The sequence below is a fragment of the Mus musculus genome, chromosome 9 (assembly GCF_000001635.26).
Source record: "Mus musculus strain C57BL/6J chromosome 9, GRCm38.p6 C57BL/6J".
Taxonomy (NCBI): Eukaryota; Metazoa; Chordata; class Mammalia; order Rodentia; family Muridae; genus Mus; species Mus musculus.
The window spans coordinates 72,234,258-72,258,748 of record NC_000075.6 but is presented as its reverse complement, the minus strand read 5'-3'; the positions used below and the strand labels follow the sequence as shown (position 1 = coordinate 72,258,748).

At 42.5% G+C, this 24,491-nt stretch overlaps 1 long non-coding RNA gene and 1 pseudogene across 2 annotated transcripts in view; both read left to right on the top strand.

The window, feature by feature from the left end:
• The first annotated feature begins 1,612 nt into the window (after positions 1-1,612).
• On the top strand, positions 1,613-1,713 carry Gm25163 (annotated as a pseudogene).
• A 3,730-nt stretch (positions 1,714-5,443) lies between these two features.
• Positions 5,444-24,491, top strand: part of Gm27188 — a 41,027-nt gene continuing 21,979 nt past the window's right edge. Inside the window, exon 1 of one of the 2 annotated variants that reach the window (XR_870907.2) lies at positions 5,444-6,059. This is a non-coding gene — a long non-coding RNA (predicted gene 27188). Of the gene's footprint in view, positions 6,060-20,039; positions 21,215-24,491 lie in introns of those variants that run through there. The other variant, XR_870906.2, reaches the window with a different exon arrangement.

Genomic DNA, 24,491 nt, shown 5'->3' with positions numbered 1-24,491 from the left:
TTAGTCTTTTACCTGTGTCCACTTCAGCTAAACGATCCTTCACGTGTTTGCCCCAATGAAACACCATCCAACCATTTTCCCAATGAACCCTTAAGCTTCTGCTTCAGGACCCATTGAGTCAAAGCTCTTTCTGAGCTCCTTTACAGACACACTCATAGAGGAATTGTAATCCAGCAACATGGCTGCTCTGGCAAGGGATCACATCTGAAGACCTTCTAGGTGTCTATGATACAGGCAGAATGCAGACATGTCCTGGATTACAGTGTGATCTGGCTGAAATACAGACATGCCTTTAGTTTACAACATAATCCCTGAACAATGAAGTTACAGTTAGTTTGTAGAGGAAGCAGTCATCTTTCTGGTATGGTTTGCTGCCATGTGCTTTGCTTCCCAGTCCAATCTATGTATTCACAAAACTTGGGTACAACTCTCATTCCATCTTTTCATCTGAGAAAATAAAAGTGACATTTTTGCACTTGTCTTAGCTATGCCAGTTTGGTTTTTGCTAATCTGCCAGGCTAATGCTCTTCCCCTCGATCACTGAACCTAAGAGGGTAAAGAAAAAGATTTTCCTTTCAACAAAGCCACCTTGAGTTGTCAGTGACTGAAAAGTTAAAAGTGGTGATCTACTGTATACAGACACACCATAAGCATGGCAGAGAAGTCCACTGATTATAGAACAGATGTAGCAGACTGGGCAACTGAGAACTGGCATTAAGCAGTAGCTAAACTGTTGCTTACTTTACCTCAGAAGACAGGTACCCATCTTGATAAAGAGTAACTGCCGGGAGGGATTTGTAAGGGTGAGACTGGGAGGAGAGGAGGGAGGGGTGAAGTGGGAAGTTTTGGATGTGTCAGGTGATACACACTCATGTGGTGTTTTGCTGAGGCAAGACCAGTGGGAGGGCAAGTGATGCTTGGAGAAAGTATAACTAGAATGCAAGGGACACTGATGGTACACTTATATAGCTAGCTTTGCAATGCTGTGTTAGTCTCCTGTCGTTGTCTTTGCTGGTCTTTGTTTTGTTGAGAGGCAGAACACTTCTGGCATCCTGGCTGGTCCTGGTTGCTTCTGCTGACTTGTGTCAATTCAGTGGAGGCCTGATAGTTTCTGCTGGATCATGTAACCACTGATGATTTGTGTTTGCTATCCTGACACTACTGAACTAGACTGCTGCTATCCTGACAAACAGATTGAAATCACCCCCAAGGAACTACTTCTAAACAGGTCCACATCCCCTTGTTCTATTTACCATCTTTTCTCTCCTATTTTTGGGCGGAGGGCTAGAAGTGGGGGTCAAAGGATTTAAAAATCCTTATTAAAAATAGGTTTTAAGCCAGGCGTGGTGGCACACGCCTTTAATTCCAGCACTCAGGAGGCAGAGGTAGGTGGATTTCTGAGTTTGAGGCCAGCCTGGTCTACAAAGTGAGTTCCAGGACAGCCAGGGCTATACAGAGAAATCCTGTCTCAAAAACAAACAAACAAACAAACAAAAAGGTTTTTTAAAAAATCTAAGCCTACAGAGGGGGCTGTGATTGGGACATAAACTGAATTAAAATAAATCATTTATTGAAAAAATGTAGTATAACTCCAAAGGAAAAGCTCAGACTGGCAGATATTGGAACACATATATTAGAATTGAAATGAAACACAGAAGACTAGCCTAGCCCTTGTATAAGGTGAAACAAATTTGTGAAATATCCCATATTTAAAAAAAATTATTTGTGGCAGGGTTGGGGGACATGTACACATACATACATACATACATACATACATACATACAGTATATGTGTCCGTGTCCATATCTCACAACCAGCTACAACACTAATTCCAGAGGATTCAGTGCTCTCTTCTGGCCTCCAAATGCACCACACACATGCCGCACACAGATGTGCTGGCAAAACATCAAAACACATAAAAATAAACAAATCTTTTAAAAGACAGAATCGAAGCTATGCCTACATCCTGCTTCTCTGAGTAATACATCACTCTGAAGCAGTGCAGATACTAGGTTATAAATGCAGGCCCTGTTTTCTATTTCTTAGGAGAGCAAAGCTGTTTGAATGGTCATCTTTGTAGACAAGAGTCTTCTCATGGAGGTCTATTTTAGTGCATCAGAGAATGGATGACTGCAGTCTTGCAGGTATTTCTCCATAGTGTTACTTTCAACTGAGTGTTGAGAAAATAGTGAACAGCTCTGAATTTGAAATTCACACACACACACACACACACACAGAGAGAGAGAGAGAGAGAGAGAGAGAGAGAGAGAGAGAGAGAGAGAGAAAATCTAGAAAACAAAGAGTCATTGTTGTTAATTGAACACCGCACCGAATGTCTTAATAATCATGTCTTAACAATCAACAGAACTGGAGGTAGCTACTGAATATTAAAACATGCAAAAAACTAACTGGATAGAAAAATTACTCCACCTGGTGCTTGGAGTATTGCCAGAGCAATCAATGCTAGGAATAAGGATGAGATTGTCTTCAGAAAGTAATTTGTGTTCTGCAGTAAACTACAAATGGGCTGCCAATGTTCCAGAGGTCAATACCATGAATCACAGCAGCAGTTATTTAGCCTAGAAACTATTGTATATCACCGTCATACTTTCCCCTTAAAATCTGCATGTCAAAGTAGCCATGAAACATCAAGATGCTAATTTCTTATTTTGGAGTAGCCCACCTAAAACCCATGACTGTAGGCTTAGATTTTTTTTCAAGACCTACTTTATTTAGTGTTCTTAAGCTCTTCAACCTCCCTTCAAACCCACTGGCCAGAGGTTGGGGAGAAAGAAGGTTAAGCAACAGGGATTGGTTGACCTGTTTAGTAGTAATTCTTTGGGGTGATTCTACTCTTCATTGTCAGGATACCAGCAGTCCAGTCCAGTAGCAAACACCACACACAAATCAGTACCAGAGGCTCAGTCCCGAAGAAACCGTGAGGCACTGCTAAATCAGCACGAGCCTGGCCTGCAGAAGTGGCAGGAAGCAGCCAGAATAACACGAGAAGTTCTTTGGCTTGTTTTTCTCTATGAAATCACAACAAGCATAGGTCAGTGAAGACCAGTGAAGCACTGCAAGGCGAACCAACACAAGAGTCTCTTCTCACAGTCTATGGGCTTATATTCTTTCTTAACATTGTGTGCCCTCTTAAGTATCTGCTCCAGCAAAACATCATAGGCCCTCTCACAAGACAGCTTCCAGAAAACACCATGTGTCTGCTTCGGCAAAACACCCTCTCATAAGATAGTTTCCAGAAAGAAAAAAAAAAAATCACATGACACAACTAAGCCTTCAAAGAATCCAGAAATTTCCACTTCAAAGCCCCCTTACTGTGGAGAGCTTTTACAGCCACTTCTAGAAACTTGGCAGGAATTTGACATTGGGCCAGGGCAGGGAATTAGGCTCAGATATCATGGTCATGTTGATAAGCCCCTAGAAAAGGTGAGCAAGGACTTTGTTTATTGCCTTATTTGTTCCTTGATTATTTGTGTTTATTGCCCTGCTTGTTTCTTAACATAGAACTGACCTTATTATTTGCATGTTATTGAAATGGAATAAAAGCAGACTGGGAAAAAATAAACCCACTTCAGCCTCAGAATCCGCTGGGGTCATGCTACAGTGTTGTCTAATTGTCTTTCTTTCTCTTTAACCCTTCCTCCCTCCCTGGAGAACCCAGTGACTGACTGAGCTGACTTAGTCACCTTTCTGTTAAAAAAAAATTGTCTTTTTCTCTAACATTAGCAATCTACACATAAAAGAAATAATAAGAACCATAAACTAGAACTTTATATCACATTTTAAATAAACTGCTTATGTATAACAGAGTCAAACAAAACAACCTTAAATTTGTATCAATATACAATAATTCAAATGAAATAAGCTTAAATTTCTATTAAAGTATACATCAATCAATTTCATTTTGTGTCCTCCCTGATCATAACCAAAACCAAATTACCCTCTAGATGATAGCAACCATTGAAGAGGTCAGCTCAGCCATTAGAAAATTCCGTCAGCTGAGCAGTGGTGGCACATGCCTTTAATCCCAGCACTTGAGAGGCAGAGGCAGCAGATTTCTGAGTTCGAGGCCAGCCTGGTCTACAGAGTGAGTTCCAGGACAACCAGGGCTATACAGAGAAACCCTGTCTCAAAAAAAAAAAAAAAACAAAAAAAAACAAAAAAAAAAAAAAAAGGAAAAGAAAAGAAAAGAAAATTCTTTTGGACTCACTCCCACCCCACCCCCTTCCTGGAAGAGACAGGTCAGAGAGCAAGTAAGGCAGAAGGGAGAGGCTGAGTAAACCCCTACTACTTCATTCCCTAAAGACCAATCAGTTTAAGGGGCACACTGTTCTACCAATCATATTGTGCCTAGTTGTGATGCCCCTGGAAATCATATAAAAACTCACCAAATAGGCCACTGAGGGGTCAGAGCCTCTCCTAGGGTCTGGGATGATCCCAGTTCACTGGAACAATAAGTTTCTTTTGCTTTTTGCATCGATCTGGCTCTACATGGTTCATTCAGGGGGTCCCCCGGTAAGCTAAGGCTCTCCAGAGTTTTATACCATAACACACCAAATGAACAAAACCATCCACTTCGACTTAAGGGACTGGGATGGTGGTCTTCTTATAATTGCTTCCTGATGAATTGGGGCAAAGAATTACAGTTTTGGGCACTCCACTCCCAGATGGTTAGTCTTAAAACAGCTAGGCATATTGTCTAGTCTCAGTGTTGTCTGTTTCACCTGTGTTGTCTGTCTAGTCTCTGTATTGCCAGGCTAGGTGTTATCTGTTCAGTCTATGTGTTGTCTGTCCAGTCTCAGTGTTGTCCAGTTTCTGTGTGATCAATTCTTTGAGCTAGCCATTTTGAAGCTGATTTGCATGCATATTTTGGAGAAATCAGTAACTGAGACAGTCTGCGAGAATGAATCACCTGAGCTATTTGCTTTGTGAAGACGTTCGTGTCTTAGCTGATAAAAGGTTTGCTTGGTAGCCATACTTTTTCATTCCCTGTAGATACATAAGCATAACCACGTTTCCATCTTTAAACTTTTGCAGGTTTCCATTCTAATGTCAACACATCCTTGGAGTATACGGTTTGGCCTAGTTCCTCAGTTTTTTCAATAACTCAGTGTCTCTCAGTTATGTTGTTCTTTTTTCACCAACACTAAGAGAATTTAGAGTTAACAAAGCACTACTTAGTCTGTCCCTGGGGTTTTTTACTCTTCCATTTTGTTTAATAAGCATCTCTTTTAAAGTTTGATGAAGTGGAAACTTCTAGTTTCTTTGGAAGATCAGTTATGTCAAATGATGTTTTGCTGGAGCAGACATGGGTGAAAGAATGTTTTTGTTTGTTTGTTTGTTTATTTGTTTTTGGTTTTTCTGAGACAGGGCTTTTCTGTGTAGCCCTGGCTGTCCTGGAACTCACTGCAGACCAGGCTGGCCAGGAACTCAGAGATCCGCCTGCCTCTGCCTCCCGAGTGCTGGGATTAAAGGCGTGCGCCACCACGCCCGGCGAAAGAATGTTTTGATACAGTGAACATGAAAGGAGCTGTGAAGAAGAAGTATAAACATAACTCCACAGACAGTGGTAAACAAGCACTGAGCATTGGTTTGGTTTGTTCTGCCTTGCTAGTCTTCACTAATGATATGCATGTATTGGTTTGTCTTACATAGCACTGTTGAGCTCAACTTGTGTTAGTGCTGCCATTGAGAGACTCTCTCAGGAACTGTTTGTGAGGTTCCTGCTTCCTGCGGCAGCTTGCTGCTTCCAGAGCCTCTCCTCAGGCTGGTTTCATGTGTCATATCTGTTTTTTCTTTAAGGCTTTCCCATTAATATCATGTTTCTCATGAAAATGTGAGGACTACCTAGAGGACTGTTCTGCAGCTGCTGAGTCATATTTGATGTCTGTTAGAGGACTGAACTGCTGCCAAAGAATATCAAGCTCACCCCCAAAGAACTATTGCTGAACAGATCCACTTCCCCCAAATCTTAATAACTTTCCTCTTCCACTATCTCTGCTAGGTGGTGGGCTAGAGGAGACACTGAATCCTCATTAAAGGTAGGTTGTAAAAAATTTATGCCTACAGTATGGTTGGCTTTCTATAACTGCTTGTCCTGTGGGATTGTGTGGTATATCAGTAACATGCTTTCTATTGTAATATGCAAAGAATTGCTTCATCTTATTTGATGCATATGTGAGAGCATTATTAGTCTAATTTTGTGTAGGTATCCACATAATTGTCATTATTTCCAACAAGTATATAATTATACAATTAGCCTTTTCAGAACTTAAAGCTATTGCCCATTGAAACCCTTAATTCGAGTCAATGGTATAGTGTATATACCTTTTCTTTTCCAAATTCTGCAAAATGAAAAATATCCATTTGCCAGCTGTCATTTCTTTTGGTACCCCTAGTGTTACTACCATCTGGTAACAAGTTTGGTTATATTGAGAACATGTAGGACATTTTAAAATATGTATATTTATTTATTTATTATATGTAAGTACACTGTAGCTGTCTTCAGACACTCCAGAAGAGGGAGTCAGATCTCATTACAGATGGTTGTGAGCCACCATGTGGTTGCTGGGATTTGAACTCAGGACCTTAGGAAGAGCAGTCGGCGCTCTTAACCTCTGAGCCATCTCACCAGCCCAGGGCATTTTTTTATTATTACTTTGGCTTGTTGCAAAGTGATAGAAATTTTTTTCTTTAAGTCTTTCCCATTAATATAATGTTTCTCATGAATATTTGAGGCTTCTAACATATTTCCTCTTAGTAATTGGTCAATTTTGTCATTTCCTTGATCTAATGGACCTGGCACACCTGTATGAGACCAAATATGAGTAATAGGTAATGTGAAGTTTTTACTTCTGAGGACCTGTTGCAATTGCATAAATAACAAAGTTAGTTCCGAGTTATTAGGAACATATTCAGCAGTCTCTATATGAAAAAACAACTTTTTCTGCATATAAAGAATCAGTAATTATATAAGAGATTCAGGACAATCTAATTCCATAAGGATTGCATACATTCTGATTTTTGAACTGAGCTATATGGACTTTTGATGACCTTGCTTATTTTGTCTTGAAAGGAAATAAAACTTGAGACATGTGGTTCATGTAATTTATGTCAAATAGCCCAAAGAGTTGTTTGTGAGCTTTGAAACCTGGGGCTGAGAACATAGCAGAACAGGCCAGGACATGCCCGGGCAGGCCCGTCATTACATGTCCTGACTGGCCTAGTGCCTCCCTATCTCCCACCCTTCTGACAGTCTGTTGATGTTTAAATGGACCAATCATGTGAAACCGCGCCAATTCCTCCCCCCAGCCCCACCCCTTTTCTATAAAAACCCCTAGCTTCCAAGCCTCATGGTCGAAACCACTGTCTCCTGTGTGAGATACGTTTCAAACCGGAGCTCTGCCATTATGGCTCCACCATGTGGTCAGCACCTCTGTCTCCTGCGGGAGATATGTGTCGGCCTGGAGCTCTGTCATTAAACTACCTCATGCTTTTACATCCCCATTTATAACCTGGCATCCCCATCTTATTATTTGAATCAATACAGAATGTTGGTGTCTCTGGATTTCTTCTCTTTATACTAGATGGAAGAATCCAATTAGATCTTTTTATAAACTGTATATGTTTGTTTGTTTGTTAAATATTTGCTATTAACTTCACCCAATTAGTTACTATAAGCTCTTTGCCAATCTTCATTGATCACCCATAATCACATAATCCCAGCATTTGTAAGAGGTACTAATATTTTAGCCAGATCTGTTTCTGAAAACTGGCATAGTCTTATTCTACCTTTTATAATTAATTCAGAAATCTTTTCTGTCTTCCATTTTTTACTTTGTTTATGAGCTAAGAAAATCCATTCCATAATACTATCTTTTCTTTGCATCAGAGTCCGGTAGGAGAATGAGTTGAAACTTAAATGACCAGAATACAATCAAATTTAGAATTATTTCAATCTATATATGCCTCTTGCAGACTTGGTTCTAAAAGAATTAACTCTTTCTGCTTCAGCTGTTAGACATATTGGACTGTTTAAATTTGAATCTCCTTTTAATGTTTGAAACAAATAACTTATATGTATTTAATTTAATTGTATGCCTAAGCCAATTAATATCTCCCATTATTTTTTCTTAATCATTCCATTTGTTTATCTCAAATGATCTCCCACTTCCCTGTTACCCCTCCACAACCCCCCCATCCCACATTTACCCTCTCCCCCTCCCCTTTGCCTCTATGAGAGTGCTCCCCTGCCCACCTACCCTCTCCTGCACCACTACTCCAGCATCCCCCTACCCTGGGTCATCAAACGTCTACAGAACCAAAGGCCTCCCCTCCTATTAATGCCAGACAAGGCCATCCTCTGTTACATGCCGGGCCTAGTCGACCCCCCTCAATCCATGGGAATCAAGTTCTCAGACAGATGGGCATAGAGTCAGTGAGAATGGGGTGACAAACAGACTCAAAGGAGTGTGGATCTGAATGTAATTTGTCAAAGGGAGCACCAGTCTTATAATACAGAAAACAAAGAAGTCAGATATCACAGCAGGCAAGGTACATCAAAGTATTAGACACAAAACAGAGGAATGCCTACAAAGGACTGGCAGGAACCAGCAGGGATAAAATTCAATGTTAAAAACTGGGATCAAAAGCAGCCCCATCAGCCGGGCGGTGGTGGCGCACGCCTTTAATCCCAGCACTTGGGAGGCAGAGGCAGGCGGATTTCTGAGTTCGAGGCCAGCTTGGTCTACATACAGAGTGAGTTCCAGGACAGCCAGGGCTATACAAAGAAACCCTGTCTCGAAAAAGCCAAAAAAAAAAAAAAAAAAAAAAAAGCAGCCCCATCTAAGGTCCACTTAATCTTAGAAGTCAAGGGCAAGGGCTTTGTGCCCTTGCAATAGTTCCTATTCTAGTCTATTCTATAGTCCACCTTCCCCCTAGGCCATAGTAAATTCCTGTGTATGGGTGTAACTCAGCTATTGATAGTTCTAAGTATCTACTCTGGTGTGGGAAGCAGTTTCCGCTGTGCCTGCGTGGCCTAATTGGTAAATAAGCAATATGCGCATGTGCAAGAGTGTGTTCGCGCCAAGTCACTGCCCATCCCGGGGTGTGCTGAGAGAGCAGCCAATCAGGTGTGGACACGCTGCACTGAGGTGTATATAAGCAGTGCCTTTTTGGGGCTCAGGGTCTTCCTCTTCATGCTGAAGCTAGCTTAATAAAGCTTGCTGCAGAAGGATCCAGTTGTTTGCATATGTTCTTGCTGGCGAGATGATAGCACGCGGAACAAGTGGCGCCAAAACCCGGGAACGCCTTACCATCTCCGGCGCCGAGGAGACCCTATGTTCGCGGAGCGGATTCAGAACTGCAGCCGGGTTAAGTTTTTCCAGGTAAGCTCTGAGAGGCATGTTTGGTTCTGGTCTTTCTCCACAACTAGAAGGGGCAGTGGAAGCCTTCATAATTGTTCTTGCGGCACTTATCCTTTTCCTTATAGTGAAAGCAGGACAGGGAGTGCTGGAGGAGGTTCAAGACAGCATGTCAGAAACAGAGCGGGGTAAAAGATTAGGAACTCAAAGAAAAAAGGGTATACCTAAGAAAAAAGGCCCTTCCACGGACCCTGGATCCGAGGAAGTGAGAGAACGGGGAAAGGACGCCCCGGGAGAGAAGAGAGAGGAGCGGGGAAAAGAGGCCCCCAAAAAGAAGAGCCTTTATCCGGTAAAGGAACTTGAGGCTCTGGGACTTGATGGTTCGGATTCAAGTGAGGAGCTTAGTCCCACTGATGAGGAAGATTTGGAGGAGGAAGCAGCTCGTTATGAGGAAGAGAGATATCATCCTGATGAAAGACGAATCAGAGAGCAAGTCCAAAAGGAATGGAAGCAAGGGTCAGGTCGTTGTTCGGTCTTCAGGCCCTAGTGCCCCTCCACCTTATGTGGAAAATTTTCGCTCAGATACTTTTATCCCTCGAGATGAGCCGGCAAAAATTACAGCAGATGTTTCCTGTCTTTGAGGCAGCGGATGGAGGACACGTTCACACGTCTGTGGAGCACATACAGATCAAAGAACTTGCCGAGTTGGTCTGTAATTATGGAGTTAGTGCCAATTTTACTTTATCTCAAGTCGAAAGACTTGCTACTTTGGCCATGACTCTGGGAGACTGGCAAATGGTGGCAAAGGCTGTGCTCACTAATATGGGACAGTATTTAGAATGGAAAGCCTTATGGTATGATGCCTCTCAAACACAAGAAAGGGCTAATGCCGCTGCTGAAGGAGATCAGAGGAATTGGACGTTTGATCTACTGACAGGTCAGGGACAATATGCTGTCAACCAGACAAATTATAATTGGGGAGCATATGCTCAGGTTTCAGCTGCTGCCATTAAGGCATGGAAAGCACTTTCAAGGAAAGGAGAGACAGGAGGACATCTGACAAAAATTATACAAGGACCTCAAGAGCCATTTTCAGAATTTGTAGCCAGGATGATGGACACTGCAGGAAGAATCTTTGGGGATCCAGAGCAGGCAATGCCCCTAATAGGGCAGGTGGTCTTTGAACAGGCTACACAGGAGTGCAGGACAGCAATTACACCTAGAAAGAGCAAAGGATTGCAGGACTGGCTAAGGATTTGCTGAGAGCTTGGAGGACCGCTCTCTAATGCAGGTTTGGTGGCCGCCATTCTGCAAGGGCAAAAGCATTCAGATATAGCGGAGCGCAGAGTTTGTTATAACTGTGGTAAGCCAGGACATTTAAAGAAGGATTGTTGTGCCCCAACCAGGCAGCGGACACCAGGGCTGTGCACAACATGTGGAAAAGGTTATCATTGGTCCAACGAGTGCGGTTCAGTTAGGGACATTAGAGGACAGCCTATTCAGAGGAAAGGAAGTGAGGAGGAGTCAAAAAACGGGTATCAGGGCCCCAGGTCTCAGGGCCCCAAAACATATGCGACTCCAGTGATCAACAAACGGACCCCACGGGTCCATAGGGCAACAGAAGGCTCGGCAGGATTGGACCTCCGTTCTGCCTCCTGAATCATGTTAATGCCACAAATGGGTGTACAGCCTGTCCCCACAGACTTTAAAGGACCCCTGCCAAGAGGAAGTGTGGGGCTGATATTGGGTTGTTCTTTTCTAACTTTAAAAGGGTTTATTGTTCACCCTGGAGTTGTAGATCAAGATTATGAGGGGGAACTTCAAGTTCTCTGCTCTAGCCCTCAGGGTGTTTTCTCCATTTTACCAGGAGACAGGATCGCTCAATTAGTAGTCCTGCCATGTCTGCATGACCAATTTCCCTCTTCCAGCCTCCCTCGAGGAACCAGAAAGTTTGGCTCCTCTGGAAATGACTCAGCTTATTTGATCATGAATCTTGAGTCCAGACCCTCCCTAGAATTATTAATAGAAGGAAAAACCTTTAAAGGCATTTTAGATACAGGAGCTGATAAGAGTATTATCTCCTCTCATTGGTGGCTGAAATCTTGGCCCATCACAGAGTCATCTCACTCTTTACAAGGTTTAGGGTATGAGGCCAGCCCCACTATTAGTTCACGCTCCTTAAGGTGGCAGGCTCCTGAAGGTCAATCAGGACAATTTGTTCCTTCTGTTTTACCTCTCCCTGTCAATCTTTGGGGAAGAGATATCTTACAAGCTTTAGGACTGGTCTTGGCTAATGAACGTTCTTTGCCGGCCACACAAATGATGATGAAGATGGGTTATAAAGAAGGAAAAGGGCTGGGAAAGAAAGAACAGGGTAGATTGGAGTTAATCCCTCAAGAAGGTAATATAGGAAGAAGAGGCCTAGGTTTTTCCTAGGGGCCGTTGAAGGTACAATACCCATACCATGGCTCACAGAGGAAGCTGTGTGGGTTCCTCAATGGCCACTTTCCTCTGAAATAGAAGCAGCTGTAGATTTGGTCAATGAGCAATTACAACTCAGACATTTGGAACCCTCTTATTCACCTTGGAATACTCCTATCTTTGTGATTAAAAAGAAATCTGGAAGATGGAGACTCTTGCATGATTTAAGAGCTATTAACGCTCAAATGCATTTATTTGGCTCAGTTCAACGAGGGTTGCTGTTGCTTTCAGCCTTACCTAAACATTGGGAAATTATAGTGATAGATATTAAAGATTGTTTCTTTTCCATCCCCTTGTGTCCTCAGGATAAACAAAGATTTGCTTTTACCATCCCGGCAATTAATCATTTAGAACCTGACAAGAGATATCAATGGAAGGTTCTGCCTCAGGGGATGGCAAATAGTCCCACTATATGTCAATTATATGTACAGCTAGCCTTAAGTTCAATTAGAGAACAGTTTCCCTCCTTGCTTTTGGTGATATGGATGATATTTTAATGTGTAATAAAGATTTGAATATATTACAAGAAGCATTCCCCATTTTGATTAGAACATTGGAACAATGGGGATTGCATGTAGCCACAGAAAAGGTACAAATTGCCAAGATGGGAACATTTTTGGGGTCAGTCATTTATCCTGAAAAGATTGTTCCGCAGAAAGTAGAAATGCACAGAGATTGTCTTCATACCTTAAATGATTTTCAGAAATTGTTAGGGGATATAAATTGATTGAGACCATTTTTGAAAATCTCATCTGCAGAATTAAAGCCTTTATTTGATATCCTGGAAGGGGACCCTCACATCTCCTCCCCCAGGGCACTTACCCCCGCTGCTGGTCAGGCTTTACAAATTGTAGAAAATGCCTTGCAGGAGGCTCAATTGCAACGCATTGATGAGTCGTAGCCTTTTGACTTGTGTGTCTTTAAGACAGCCCAATTGCCAACAGCAGTTTTGTGGCAAAATGGGCCCTTATTATGGGTTCATCCAAATGCATCTCCTGCTAAAATAATAGATTGGTACCCTAATGCAGTTGCACAACTCACACTTTGAGGGTTAAAAGCAGCTATTACTTATTTTGGAAAAGAACCTTATCTTTTGATTGTACCATATACCTCTGTACAAGTTCAGACCTTGGCAGCTACATCTAATGATTGGGCAATTTTAGTCACCTCCTTTTCAGGACAGATTGACAATCATTACCCAAAGCATCCAATCTTACAGTTTGCCCTGAGTCAGGCTATAGTGTTTCCGCAAGTAACAGCCAAGAATCCACTCACAGATGGGATTGTAGTGTACACTGATGGATCAAAAACTGGTATAGGTGCTTATTTGGTTAATGGTAAGGTAGTATCTAAGCAATATAATGAAACCTCACCTCAAGTTGTGGAATGTTTAGTGGTACTGGAGGTTCTTGAGGCTTTCCCAGGACCGCTTAATATTGTGTCTGATTCTTCCTATGTAGTTAATGCAGTTAATCTTCTTGAGACAGCTGGGGTAATAAAACCCTCCAGTAGAGTCGCCAACATTTTTCAACAAATACAATTTGCCTTATTAAATAGAAGGTTCCCCGTTTATATCACCCATGTCAGAGCCCATTCGGGCCTCCCTGGTCCTATGTCTCTAGGAAATGATTTGGCGGATAAAGCCACTAAGATCGTGGCCATTGCTCTGTCTTCCCAGGCAGGAGCTGCAAAAGAATTTCATAAGCACTTTCATGTGACGGCTGAAACTTTACGCCGCCGCTTTGCATTAACTAGAAAAGAAGCTAGAGAAATTGTTACTCAATGCCAAAATTGCTGTGAATTCTTACCTACCCCTTATGTGGGAATAAACCCATGTGGTATAAGGCCATTACAGGTCTGGCAGATGGATGTTACACATATCCCTTCTTTTGGAAGAAATCAGTATCTACATGTGTCAATTGATACTTGCTCTGGAATCATGTTTGCCATGCCTCTGACAGGAGAGAAAGCCTCACAAGTGATCCAACATTGCCTGGAGGCATGGAGTGCTTGGGGTAAACCCACTATTTTAAAGACTGACAATGGACCAGCATATACCTCTAATAAGTTTCAACAGTTTTGTCATCAAATGAATGTGACATATTTGACAGGCCTTCCCTATAACCCTCAGGGACAAGGCATTGTGGAACATGCTCATCGCACTATAAAAGCTTATTTAATAAAACAAAGAAGGGGAATTGTGGAAGACGCGATATCCCCAGTACCAAGAGTTGCTATTTCCATGGTACTCTTTACCATTAATTTTTTAAATCTTGATGAGCATGGTCACTCTGTGGCTGATCGTCATAGTTTGGAGCCCGATAGGCCAAAGGAAATGGTCAAATGGAAAAATGTCCTTGATAATAAATGGTATGGCCCAGATCCTATCTTAATCAGATCCCGGGGAGCTATTTGTGTTTTTCCACAGGGTGAAGAAAATCCACTTTGGGTCCCGACGCGACTGACAAGGACCGTGAAAGAGCAAGATGAACCCCAAGATAATCCTCTTGTTCCTGATGATTGAGACCAGAATAAGTATACCTTTGTGGGCCATAGTAAGATCATGGCCAGTACCTTTACTGGTACATTCCAATTCTTCTACCTTGTCTTTGTTTTTTGCAAAGGAATGTTTTTTGGATGTGCCTTATGCACAACAAACTCCTCAAGAGCCACGGGTGTATAAGAGTACTAGTTTTCATTTAAATTATACACTATGCTTTGTGCATAATGTGGATAAACCTTTTACACCCTGTATATTTTTTAAAGAAAAAGATTGTCTCTAATTGGGCAGATCAAATTAATACTGCTGACACTATAAGTCAGATAGCAGAAAAAACTTCTGAGGCATTGCTTACCCTGTAAAGGGTGGATTCTCATATCACCTCAGGGTTAATGTTAGTGAATCAGAGAATGGATATTTTACAACTTAACATGGAACAGATGATGGATGTCATACAAATGAGTTGTGTGGCATCCACTCCGCATGTGTGCATTACTCCCATTAGGTATATTAATGATTCTTTTATTAGAAGTACATATCTATCGAATTACCTGATGGGGAACTGGTCGCAGGAGCTGGAAAGGTTGCAGACGAGGCTGCAGATACAGATCCTGAACCTTAATGGGACCAGAGTGGAACCAGTGACCCTTGGAGATTTTACCTCTTGGCTTACCTCTGCAGTTTCTTATTTTAAGGAGTGGGTAGGGGTTATATTGTTTGGCGCAGCCTTATGTTGTGGGATAGTGTTTATGCTATGGTTTGTTTGCAAACTCAGATCTCAACAGAAACGTGACAATGTCATGATCACTCAAGCACTTGTGGCCATTGAACAAGGGGCTTCCCCTGAAATTTGGTTATCTATGCTCAAGAATTAGTCGGCATTTGAGTTCTCTGCTCTTGCACCCCACGGATTTATGGATCCATTGCACTGGGATGAGAGAGACTCAATGATCATTGATCAGCCCTTGCACATCGCTGAGGTTTCCTCTTTGCACGCGATAGGGTGATCATGATTTTCCTAATAAACCAATGTAAAATTTGGGCTGGCCTTGCTTGTAGAGTTCACCCTAGGCCATCTAGCAGTTATTGTCACACAGCACTGTGGTATCCAGAGACAGGCAACTTTCCTCGTACACAGACCAACCTAAGACATGGGGCCCGGTGGTGATAGGGTTACCCTATGACGGTAAGGCTGTGACATTAGAGGAACGACCTAAAACAGGAGCCACAGCAGATGGACGTAACTGCAGAGGCCTAGACCAGCCTCGTCTTAATAAAACAAAAAGGGGGAGATGAGGGAAGCTGTTTCCACTGTGCCTGTGTGGCCTAATTGGTAAACAAGCAATATTCGCATGTGCAAGAGTGTGTTCACGCCAAGTCACTGCCCATCCCGGGGCATGCTGAGAGAGCAGCCAATCAGGTGTGGACACGCCGCACTGAGGTGTATATAAGCAGCGCCTTTTTGGGGCTCGGGGTCTTCCTCTTCATGCTGAAGCTAGTGTAATAAAGCATTGCTGCAGAAGGACCCGGTTGTCCGCGTGTGTTCTTGCTGGTGAGACGATAGTGCGCGCGACACTCTGGTTCCTCCTTAGACTACAACCTTCCTTCTTCCTAGATAATGGTAAATTCCTGCATATGGGAGTAGCATGCCCTGAGGTTTCTAACTCTTGTCCAGTAAGATACTGTAAGAAGCTGGGCATGGTGGTGCACTCCTTTAATCCCAGCACTTGGGAGGCAGAGGCAGGCAGATTTCTGAGTTCGAGGCCAGCCTGGTCTACAAAGTGAGTTCCAGGACAGCCAGAGCTATACAGAGAAACCCTGTCTCGAAAAACCAAAAGAAAAAAGATACTGTAAGAAAGCATGCAAGACCCTCCACATTATCACGGGGACAAATCTGGGGCATTCTAGCTATGGGAATACCAAATTTCCAGGAGACTAAGTTTCTGTGAACTTTTTGCCTCGGGACAGCATCCAGGTTTTTGGGACCTGTTGCCCTTGTCACTACTGGAGTGGATATAGCAGTTGCATATGTATCTGGAACCATGGATCCCTCCCTGTACACTCCTTGATTGGTATTCTAGTCCCTGGGAGCACTGGGTGGTTTGGCCTGCTGATGTTGTTCTTCCAATGGGGTTGCAATCCCCCTCTCTGCTCTTCCAGTTCTTCTGACAGCTCCCCCACTGGGGTCTCCAAGCTCAGTCTGATGGTTAGCTCCAAGAAACCACATCTGCATTGGTCAGTTGCTGGCAGAGCCTCCCAAGGAACAGCCATACCAGGTTCCTCTCAGCAAGCACCTCTTGGCAACAGCAAGAGTGTCGGATTTGGTGTCTGCAGACAGGATGGATCCCTAGGTGGGGCAGTCACAGATGGCCCTTCCTTCAGTCTGTTCCATTTTTTGTCCCTGTCTTTCTTTTGGACAGGAACATTTCTGGGTTAGAAACTTTGAGAATGGTGGGTGGGCCCATCCCTCAACTGGGGGCCATGCCTATCTAATGGAGGTGGTCTCTACAGATTCTATCTTCCCTTCACTCTGCTTTTTGCCTAAAGTCATCTCTATTGGGTTCTGGGAGCCTCTCACTTCCCTGGCATCTGGGACCCTCCAGTAGCTACCCCCAGTTCCTTATCCCCCACTGCTACATATTTTTATTTAATTTCCTGACCCTCTGTTCCTCTCTCCTATCCCCTCCAGTACCTGACACTATGCCCCTTATTTCCTCCTCCTCCTCTCTTCCTCCCAGGTTCCACCTCCTTCAAACATCCTGTTCCCCCCTCAATGCAGGATTGAAGCATCCACACCCTGGTCTTCCTTCCTCCTAAACTCCATATGGTCTGTGAATTGTATGGTGGGCATTGTGAGCTTTTGTGCTAATATCCACTTATCAGTGAGTACATACCATGTGTGTTCTTTTGTATCTGGGTTACTTAATTCAGGATGATATTTTCTAGTTCCATCCATTTGCCTGCAAATTTAATGAAGCCATTTTGTTTTTTTGTTTGTTTGGTTGGTTGGTTTGTTTTGTTTTTAGAGAAAGGATTTCTCTGTGTAGCCCTGCCTGTCCTGGAACTCACTCTGTAGACCAGGCTGGCCTCGAACTCAGAAATCCATCTGCCTCTTCCTCCCAAGTGCTGGGATTAAAAGCGTGCGCCACCACTGCCTGTCTTATTTGTCAATTCTTGATCTTAGAGCATAAGCCATTGGTGTTCTGTTCAGGAAATTTCCCCCTGTGTCCATGTGTTAGAGGCTCGTCCCCACTTTCTCTTCTATTAAATTCAGATCTGGTTTTATGTGGAGGTCCTTGGTCCACTTGGACTTGAGCTCTGTACAAGGAAATAAGAATGGATTGATTTGCATTCTTCTACATGCTGACTTCCAAGTGAACTGGCACCATTTGTTGAAAATGCTGGGCCGGGCATGGTGATGTACGCCTTTAATCCCAGCAAAAAAAAAAAGCAAAAATGCTGGGTTTTAGCCCCAACTGAATGGTTTTAGCTTCTTTGTCAAAGATCAGGTGAACATTGGTGTAGGGGTTCAATTCTATTCCATTGATCTACCTGCCTGTCTCTGTACCAATACCATGTTTGTTTTGTTTTGTTTTATTTTGTTTCTTTGTTTGTTTTAATCACTATTGCTCTATAGTACAGCTTGAAGTCAGGGATGGGGATTCCCCTAGAAGTTCTTTTATTGTTTAGAATAGTTTTCGATATCTGGGTTTTTTTTTATTATTATTCCAAATGAATTTGAGAATTGCCTTTACTTTTCTTAAAGATCTATTTATGCTGGGCTGTAGTGGCACACTCCTTTAATCCCAGCACTCGGGAGGCAGAGGAAGGAGGATTTCTGAGTCCGAGGCCAGCCTGGTCTATAAAGTGAGTTCCAGGACAGCCAGAGCTATACAGAGAAACCTTGTTTTGAAAAACCAAAACAAAAAACAAAAAAAAGAGATTTATTTATTTATTATATGTAAGTACACTGTAGCTGTCTTCAGACACACCAGAAGAGGGCATCAGATCTCATTACAGATGGTTGTGAGCCACCATGTGGTTGCTGAAATTTGAACTCAGGACCTTCGGAAGAGCAGTAGGTGCCCTTAACTGCTGAGCCATTTTTCCAGCCCGACCCTTTCTTTTCTTTTTTTGTTTTTTGTTTTTTGTTTTTTGTTTTGTTTTGTTTTGTTTTGTTGTTTCGAGACAGGGTTTCTCTGTATAGCTCTGGCTGTCCTGGAACTCACTTTGTAGACCAGGCTGGCCTCGAACTCAGAAATCCGCCTGCCTCTGCCTCCCGAGTGCTGGGATTAAAGGCGTGCACCACCACCACCCGGCTCCAGCTGTTCTTTTACCAGTTGTTCAAGTGCCTGCATTATTTTCTTTTGTTACGGGCCACTGCTCTTGCCACACAGGTCCGTTTGATAACAATTTAGGGGCAAGGTCTGTCAGCAGAGGCCCCTTTCATAAATTTGGAAACTCAATCTCTGTGATGTCCTGTGTTTGGACAATGGGCACAGCTTGTGATTATACTTGATCACCCTTATCAATACTTTCCCCAGGAGCATCTACCACATCACCCCAAATTTCCTCATGTGCTGTCCTTGGAATTACAGGAATATTAATTTGAGTACCCTATTGTTGTAAAATATGCCTTCTCCATAAATGTATGGATACACTAGCTACACATGACAGATAGGGATATAATTTATCAAGTATGAAAGTACTCTCTCCACACACATGCACCCATTTTGAAATGAAAGTGAAGCCCAGTGCTCCAGGTTAAGCTCAGGCATACACTCTGTATACACTGTGCTGTAGGTCTGGCCCCAAAGTGACATTTTTTTTTAAAATTAGGTATTTTCTTCATTTACATTTCAAATGCTATCCCAAAAGTCCCCCAGACTCCCCCCCACTCCCCTACCCACCCACTCCCACTTCTTGGCCCTGGCGTTCCCCCATACTGAGGCATATAAAGTTTGCAAGACCAAGGGGCCTCTCTTCCCAATGATGGCTGACTAGGCCATCTTCTGGTACATTTGCAGCTAGAGACACGAGCTCTGGGGGTACTGGTTAGTTCATATTGTTGTTCCACCTATAGGGTTGCAGACTCCTTCAGCTCCCTGGGTACTTTCTCTAGCTTCTCCATTGGGGGCCCTGCGTTCCATCCAATAGCTGACTGTGAGCATCCACTTCTGTGTTTGCCAGGCCCCGGTATACCAAAGTGACATTTTTAATGGCGGGCAACAACACATAAATGAAGCTGAGTTTTAGAGCATGAGGGTATCTATGTTTTAAATATATATTAGCCTGGGGCTGCTTGAGAGATGGCTTAGTAATTAATATATTGCATGTACTAACTTTGTGGAGGACCTGAATCTAGTTCCCAGTATCCCTATCAGCAGCTCACAGCTATCTAACTCCAGCCCCAGGAAATCCCACACTCTCCCCTGGCCTCCAAAGGCACCCTTATACAGACACAAACACATACTTAGAACACAAAGAGCCGGGCGTGGTGGTGCACGCCTTTAATTCCAGCACTTGGGAGGCAGAGGCAGGCGGATTTCTGAGTTCGAGGCCAGCCTGGTCTACAGAGTGAGTTCCAGGACAGCCAGGGCTATACAGAGAAACCCTGTCTCGAAAAACCAAAACCAAAACCAAAACCAAAACCAAAACAAAACAACAACAACAAAAAAACCCACACACAAAGAAAGTCTTTAAAATTATATATGCATATATTTGTATATATGCACTTGCAGGTACTAGGTCATAAATACAGGCCTATTGTCTATTTCTTAGGAGAGCAAAACTGAATGGTCATCTTTGTAGACAAGAGTCTTCACATGGAGGTCTATTTAGTGTATCAGAGGATGGATGACTGTAGTCTTGCAGGTATTCCTCCTTAGTGTTACTTTCAACTAAGCATTGAGAAAATAGTGAGCAGCTCTGAATTTGAAATTCACACCCCCTCCCCAAGAAAAATCTGAAGAAAAGAATATGTATGTATGTATGTGTGTGTATATGTATATATCATTGTCATGAATGATGAAGTTGTTCTTCAGTTCTGGAATATTCATAGCTATTTTCCTTATAGCATTGTCTCTGCATCATTCCTTTTTACCTTTCCTTTTATCGTTCTGATTAAATAAGTATAAGATTCTTTGGACTCCTGTATTTACTATGGGTTTATTTAGTGTGTGTGTTTGTGCTATATTCTGCATATTTTTTTTTACAATATACTTCTAATTGACCGTTTTATCCACCAAAAATGTTGAACAGAAAATACAGATAATTTCCTCCCATTTTCCCTCAATTCTCTTGCTACTAACATTTTGCTTTAGTATAGTACATTTGTGACAGATGTCTATAGTTTCCATCAGGGTTCCTTTGTGTTGTGAAAGTCTATGGGTTTGACAATGTCCTCTACAGTGTCAGAAAGAGTGGTTTATCTTAAAACCTTTCTCTGCTCTGCCTACCCATCCCTCCCTCCTACCAGTTAAACTTCTGAAACCCACTGATCTTATTGTCTATATAGTCTTGCTGATTTCAGAATGTTATGTGCTTAGACTCATTTGCACTATAGCTTTTCTGTGCTAATGTACTTTACTTTGTGTGGTAATTTAGATGATAAGTGTTTCCTATAGTATATTTGAACACAACGGGGGTCCCCAGTTGGTGGCACTGTGTCAAGAAGTTATGGAAGCTTTAGGAAGTGGAGCCTTACTAAAAGACCGCTGCACTGCAGGGCCAGCTTTGAGGCCAGTAGCTTTATTTCATTTTCTGTTCCAGCTCTTGGTTTCCTGAGTTCAGATGAGAATGTGATGGGCCAGTTTCCTGCTCCTGCTGCCATCATGGCCTCCACTCTGCAATGGTAACCTGAAATAAACCCTTTCTTCTTTAAACTGCTTCTGGTCAAAGGTATTTTATCACAGCAACTGAAAAGCAACCAATACACTTAGCAATGAGCATTTGGGTTTTCTCCATTTTCTTTCACAGCCTGAAGAGCCATTTATTTTCATCATAGAGTAGTATTTTATTATGTGATTGTACCACAGTTTGCCTATTTACCTGTCAAAGACATCTTATTTGCTTACTGTCTCGGGTGGATGTGAAGGAAATTGCTATAAGCATTCATGTGCTGGTTTGTGTGTGGACACACATTTTAAAACCATTTGTAGGAATACCTATGTCTCTAGAAGTTTGAGTTACTTGACCAAGATGATATAATGGGAAGTAACTTAAATAGAGCGTGAACTCAAACCATCTCACCCAGAGTCTGTATACTTACCGGCTATGAAAGTACCTTTCCACTTGTAATACTAGTCAGATAAGCCTAGAATAGGGAGATTTCATTAATGAGGAAGTTTGAGTCAGATCCAGGACAAGACCGAGAGTCGGAGCAGAAGTTGTGAGAAATTCTTAACATTTTGTTGTTGCAAACGCTGCTTGGCAAAGTCGAGTGATGGTCACATACAGTGTAAGCATATTATTAGGTAATGCCACTGAATTTTAAGCAAAAATAGTTAAAATGGCAACATTCATGTTTTACTTTAACTGAAAGCAAGATAGTGTGCACGTCAATTTGTGGGTGTGAAATTAAGTTAACCTGACCAAAGCTAACACTTTATTAGGAGAAGGAGCTGAGTATGTACGTTTAAAACAAAGTAGATACAGCGTTTTATATTCTAAGGTCTTGGAGAGTCACTGAAAAGTTGCAAGGTGAGATACAAATGGAACATGTCATTTCAAAGGACTAAACTGTACTGAATCAAACTTGTTGGTGTGGGAGTGGCCTGGAAGCTGCGAGCAGCTCAGTTCAGTCCTCGGAGTCTTGCCCAAATCGCCTCATTCCCTCTGGCAGAAGCTTTAGACAGGGGCCCTGCCATTCCTACCATATACTCAAGGAAGCAGAGGCTCACTCATCTCAGTGCCACTAGCATTATGTAACAAACAATTTTAAGCTAGGATTGTTGAGCCCCATTTTGGCCCTGGTTTGGGCCTCGCAGACAAACCAGAGCGTGGCTCAAGTTTCTGCGGCCTTGTGGAAGAACCTATGCTTCGCTCAAGTTTTGAGACCTGTCTCAGTCATTTCCGAATGGGGTGACTCAGCAAGACCTGTTTGGAGCTGCCTTTGCCCCGCAATTGCTGATGTAGAGCTTTGCCATTGGCCCTGTCAGTCACTACCTGTCACCCTTCCCCGTCTCCTATGTCATCATACCCCACCCAAAATCCCCCTCCCTATGTTCCGAATTTATGTAAGTGAGAGGCTGATGCCATAAAGTGAGTTCCTACTTCAACAAGACTCCTGGCTCGGTGTGTTTCTTTTGGACTGTCGGGACCGGGACCTCTCTCCTCTTTCCTGGACCTGCATGCACGGAGCCAACACTAGATCTCTTAATTTCAAATCCAGTGTGAGGCAGAAATAACTTGTATTCAAGAGTCATAAACATTGAGCCGGGCGTGGTGGCGCACGCCTTTAATCCCAGCACTTGAGAGGCAGAGGCTGGTGGATTTCTGAGTTCGAGGCCAGCCTAGTCTACACACACACACACACACACACACACACACACACACACAAAGTGCCAAGCCTAGGACATGGGACATGACACCCAGGATGTGCCTCAATAAATTAATTTGCTTTCTTCCCAAAAGAAAGAGTGTTGTTAGGGCTGGTGAAGCAGCTCAGTGGTTAAGAACATTTTTGCTCTTCTAGAAGACATGAATTCAGTTCTGGAGTCACATCCAATGGTTGACATACAGGTGCAGCTCCAGGGCACCCAACGCCCTCTTCTGGCCGTGACAGGCACCAGCACTTTCATACACACACACACACACACACACACACACACACACACACTGTCAGCAGCAGATACACATAAATAAAAATTAAATATCTCTTTTTTAAAAATGTAATGTTATCTGGCATTTATTTCTCTCACATACATAAATGAAATTATTGATACTTTTAATTTCTTATATATAAATTTAGGTTTTCTTGCACTGACAAATGCTAATTTTCACACGTTAATCTTTTTCTGGCTAAGAGAAATACACATCTTACTAATTAAAGGCACAGAACTCTAAAGAAAAATTATGAACATGATTTGGAAACTCATGTACATATTTATTTAACACCATTTCATATCTTTAAGAATCCTTTTGGAAACTTATTTAGAAAACTGAAAAGTCCTTGAATACCAAGTGGTTTAGCAGGAATTTCTTAATGAGTTAAGTGTAAATGAATCAAAAACACATGAATTCTATTTTCTGTAAATAACACATGGTTTTGAAAACTGAAAATGTAGTAGGGGGAAAAATACCTCCTGTGTAGTATTGAATCAGATCACAGACGTGGTGGTAGTTCCTAAGCAGAGGGAGGTCTGCTTTAGATGGAAGATGATTATCTGTTGGTTCTCCCTGGATGAGCGTACCATTTCGCGCTTGACTGTTTGGATAAAGTTGCTTTAGCATGCTGTCCAAGGCTGCATCTGATGAGGCTATCAGTGTTCTCATTTCACGAAGGAAATCCTGTTCTTTGGACAAGAGAGAAAGCAATTGTTTTCACTACTGTATGTTACTCATATGGGGCAGCCATAGGACCTCAGAGAGGAGAATAATTGGGGGAAGTGTGGAGGGAGGGAGCATGGAGAAACGTTGGTGAAACAGGACACCACATTTCCCAGGAAGAAGCATTCTGAAGGAATGGCAGAAAGATGAGTGAGCTGGCTTCTCATGACAGTATTAAAGCCTTTCACTGATATTGCCAAGTAATGTGTCTCTGAGCATTTTAATTACATAGTGTCCATGAACTCCAGGTGAAATGTAGGCTATAGTTCTACTCATAAATAAGGTAAAAGGTTTTCTGTTGTTGTTGTTGTTTTGATTTGGTTTTTCCCAACAGGGTTTCTCTGTGTACCTCTAGCTGTCCTGGAACTCATTCTGTAGACCAGGCTAGCCTTGAGCTCACAGAGATCCACCTGCCTTTTTCTCTCCAGTGCTAGGATTAATATAAAGTTAATCATTACACTTAGCTATGTGTTTATGCAGCTAACCACCACCATCCGACAAGGTAAAATGTTTTCATTGCAGAAATTCATCGCCAGGTTATTTAAATCTGTATAGAAAATATACAGTAATGGTGTACACAA